General features: G+C 35.0%; 1 long non-coding RNA gene across 1 annotated transcript; it reads right to left on the bottom strand.

Moving 5' to 3' along the window:
* Nucleotides 1–212: 212 nt before the first annotated feature.
* Nucleotides 213–1,230, bottom strand: LOC110270071 (uncharacterized). The gene is made up of 3 exons (XR_002359084.2): nt 1,171–1,230; nt 900–1,008; nt 213–259 (listed from the first exon to the last, which is right to left on the bottom strand). It is a non-coding gene; the product is annotated as an uncharacterized LOC110270071 (long non-coding RNA).
* Nucleotides 1,231–4,735: the final 3,505 nt, after the last annotated feature.

Genomic DNA, 4,735 nt, shown 5'->3' with positions numbered 1-4,735 from the left:
TAATAATAGTTAAAACAAACAAACATCATTACCCTGCACAAAACTTTTCTTACATTCCTATATTACATTTCTTGAGCTTATGGATTAACCAAAATATGATCTTATTTTTTTCTGTTTTTTTTTTTCAATCATGAATTGCATTGCAGCAGTAATAAATGGCACGCTGACTAAGAATCTAGATACATATTCAAAACGGTGCTATAAATGTTTGGTATAGGGTACTCTTCTTCTTTTTGTTGATTCACACGAGTTCACAAAGCTGCAACAATGATGACACAATTGCAACATCACTTTAGTAAAACATTTTCTAAAAAGTGATTCGCAAAAGAGATAGTAGTATGACTATTAAAGCAAACATAAACAAACAAAATCACTTGTAATTAAAATGCAAAGAACAAAAACTTGATCTAAATGAGTAACAATATAATAAATATATGCATGTATGTTTACATAGATATATAAATGTAGATGCATGTCTGTTGTTGCAGCCTCTTGTATTTTGCATTCTCTTCTAGCAGGTAAACCACTTTAACCAACATAGTACAATATGAAATCTACACAGAAATTTTAAGGACTAAATTATCATAAATTCATCATAATGTTACTCAAATAACTAAAAGGGGGAGAATTATCATTATACTGCAAAAGGAGGGAGACTCCACGTACAAAAGAACTAAGAAAAGTGAAAATTAGAAAAATATCTTAAGTTAAAAAAGAACAAATAAATAAATTAAATAAATTTCTTATTTGACGTATAAAGCTAAAACATTTAAAAGAAATTATTAATCAAAATAAGAAAAGAATTAAAAAAAAAGTGAAATTAATCCATAGTAAGATTTTAAACTCACGCAGACCACTAAATACTTTGATCATTTTGAAATATTTAAATTCAAACTTACCTGAGGAAAGAATGCTGTCTCGAGAGCCCAAGTGTAACGGGTATAATGCCTTGCATGTCTCCCACTTGAAACCCCCATGTCTCCTTCACTATCTGAAGTTCTGAACACACTTACAAAAGAAACAAAATTACAAACAGTTGGTGAGCAAAATACAAAAAGGAAAAAGCTGCCAACTTTGAGGGTATCCGACATCATAAAAATAAGAATTGAAACCAAATTTATAAAAATTATAGAGAAATGAAAGATGGGTATTGATAAAATGTGAGTGTACCAATTGCTTGAGTTGGAGAGCAGCATGAACAATGCCCTTACCTCATCATCATTATGAACCTGAAAACATCCTTGGAATTATTATTTTCAAAACTTTGGCAAACAAAAATACAAAATTAAGTTAGGACAAAGTTCCTCAGAGGGGTATTTAACCAATTCTCTTTATGCAAACATTTCATATACTCTTCGAAGCTCTTGAATTCAGAATTCCTTCTTAAGCTTTCGAATTAACTCCCTTTACATTACACTTCATTGCTTATATACATCCTTGGTTGTTGATAATTTCACGTATTTTCAAAATCCTTGTGAAATACCATCTTTGTCTAACTGTAAACCTGGGCAATCTCCCGATTTCTTGCAAATACCATTTGTGTCGTTTGTAATCTTCTCAAGTTTAACATTTCTTATGTGTTAGTTTTTAAAGACGCGATTTGTGCGCACAGAAAATGAATTTGATAAGTATACGAGGTTATAAGGAGTCGCGAAGTTTCGAGGTAACGCAAACATCTATACTTTGTTCAGTTCCCTCAATTGTTTATTTCATATCTTCTCTTTTTATTAGGTAAGATGATCTTCCTCTTGAGTTTATCTATTCCTTGTGGATCTTTCATTTGATCGTGTTCCTACACATTTCCTTGGATTTGGTAAATGACGTCCTTGACTCTGGTCGTTTTCTTGTGAATCTTGTACCTTGATTCAGCTTGAAATCAATTCTAATGAATGCACCGTTTTCTTCTTATTATCTCTATTGAAGTTCTTTAATTTCTCCATACGTACACCTCTTATTTATAAATTGCTATCTGAATCTTTAAGAACGTCTATCCTTGCCATTATACTTCTCATACTCTTTGACGTAACATTGGAATTGTTTTGGGTATGTGCCGACCCTTAAATCTTTGAAAATGTAAAGTGCCCCTTTTTATTATGTTGTAATGGCTTATGTGTTCTAAATCGTGTCGTTCAATTTGATGTGTCATTCCTTTTTCTCTTTCTTGTGATGTAATCTAAATTTCCTTGTTTCACCATTTGCACCTTACGCATATCTTGATCTGCTTACACTTCTGACTATTTTAAGGCTCTGGTAACACGGCTATTGATTCCATATTCCTCCACGAACTATAAAACCTCCGTGATCATTTGAAGTTGATCCGCAATAATGCGTCACCATAGTCTTTAATCATTCCTTTTCTATGAAATCTCATACTTCTTCGACTCAGCTTGGATATGTTTCAAACTAATACGCTGATTTTCTTCTTATTGATCCTATTCAATTTCTTTGATCCAAGGGTTATCCTTAAAGTTGTCAATTAATTTCTTTCTAGCAAACTTCATTGCTTGAGCATCCTTGTTTACCTGCAATTGCATTTATTCTTTCAAATTTTCGCAAACGCGGTCCTTGTCGCTTATCTTTCTTTTCTATGGTTTATTATCCTTCTGAGTATACTCGAGATTAGTTTTGGTATCTTGCGCAACTGTTAGACTTAGTAAACGACACATTAGTCCTTTAGAACACGTTTGATAAGCACAAAAGGTGAAATTTGTAAACATACGACGTAGCAGAGAGTTGTGGAATCTTGTTTCACGTGAAAAGTTTTATTGATATTAAGTTTGTGACTACTAAGATTTGCAAAATATTTGATGAGGTTGAGAACCTTCGGATGAATTGATCGATAAAGTACGATTGAAAATGTTGAAGATAAGTTAAGTTGAAATTTGAATAGTTGAATATCTAAGTTGGTACGAGATCAGTGTGCGAATGTTAAGCACATCGTTTTAACCCGAGCCTGTTTTATAATCTATCACCACCTTGCCTTACCACTACATGTTTGAACCATGTCGTCATTTGCATCAAGCTTGCTTTGTAATTTCTATCTTGCAGTTACACTCTTACCCTTATATCTTTATGCTATATAATAATCAAAGTATTTGAAACTATATAAATATTAATGATAAGGTTCTTTGCTTTCTCATAAAGTGTTAAAACCATGTAAAGTATTTTGTAATACATTAATTTTCGAAGACGAAAATTTTTATAAGTTGGGTAGGGTGTAAGAAGCAGAAATTTTGGAAAAAATTTTAAGCAAATTTCAAATTTATTTATTTATTAGAGATTTTATTTTCAGAAATTATTTCATTGAAAATAATTAAATCAGATTTTGATAATTAAAATATAAATTTTACTTAATTTCATTATTATAAAATAATTTTCTATACATAAATTATAAAATTTAGCAGTTGTAAAAGAATAAGAATTTTATATGATTTAGTTTAAATAATTGAGATTTTAGAATTTAATATTTTAATTTCATAAGCAAAGAAAATAAATTATATCATCTCTAATTTTAAATTAAGATACTTGATTAAAATCTAATTAAAAAATTGATAATTAAGTAATATTTTTTAAAGTAATTTCAAGGGATTTAATTAGATTTCGAATTAATAAAATATACCTAATTTGATTAGAATTACCAAATTCTAATTAACCCAAATATTCCCAAATTAAACCCTAACCTCCCTAATACTAACAGCACTGCCACCACCCCCCAAACCCTCAGCCACCCACCCATTCACCAAAACAAAATAAAAAAAAGAAAAAAAAGAAAGAAGAGGGAGAACGGAGAAGGGACATAAAGGAGAGGGGGAAACTGAGAAGAAAATGTGGGAAGAGAGGAAGAACGCGTTAGCGCGCGGAGGGTCTTGCCGCCACTGTCGCCGCTAGTCCAGCCGCGTGCGAGAGAGAGAAGGTTCGCAGATGAAAGACGCAGCGGGACGGAAGAGGACCCACGCCCTCTCGTCGCCGTTCACGGGGGCCACGAGTCGCGTCGCTGTTGTTGAGGAAGAAAGGAGCACGAGTTTCCGCCACCACCGTCGCCGGCGATGTCGCGAAGAGGAGAGAGAGAGATCGGGTAGAGGGAGAACGATTCGCGCCGCCAGCTGCGTCCGCGGGAGAAATCGCCACCGTTCGTGTCTCCTATCGCTGTCAGCTTCGCGCCGAGCTCCCATGGTCGTCGCCACCGAAGCCTTCACCGTCCTTGCCGCTGGAGTTGGTCACCGGAAGAGAAGAGGTGACGGTGGTGGGAGTTGCCGTTACTATTCTATCTCTGCTCATTGAAGGATGCTGGAAAATGCTGTTGCAGTTGCCGGAAGACGCTCTTACCATTCCAAACCCCATCTGGTTATAGTTTTGGTACTGGCTCGATTTGTTTAGGCTGGTTTCGGTTCTTCTGAGTGCTGGAATTGCCGCCGCTCCTCCGTTTCCATAGGTCCCCTAATTACAGTAAGCTATTCCTCGTTCCGAACATCCATAATCGTCGTTCTGTTATAAGTTACTGAAGAATTTATGGTGGTATTTGTTATATAATTGAGTTTCGATTATTATATGTGCGATTAGAGTTGATGTGCTTGCCGGGAGTTGTCACTGAAGCTGTTGGGCCCGCCGTGGTTGCACCCAGGTTGCTGCTGCGTCACCGGAAACCACAGCTAAAGCCTCTGTCTTCTTGGGTTTCTATTGCTGCAAGTTACTTAGTTATACGTCGTCGCCGAAACCAGGCCAGATTTACTGGTAA

Source organism: Arachis ipaensis, chromosome B3 (assembly GCF_059453495.1).
Source record: "Arachis ipaensis isolate K30076 ecotype BB chromosome B3, ASM5945349v1, whole genome shotgun sequence".
Taxonomy (NCBI): domain Eukaryota; kingdom Viridiplantae; phylum Streptophyta; class Magnoliopsida; order Fabales; family Fabaceae; genus Arachis; species Arachis ipaensis.
This window is presented reverse-complemented; position numbering and strand designations above follow the sequence as displayed.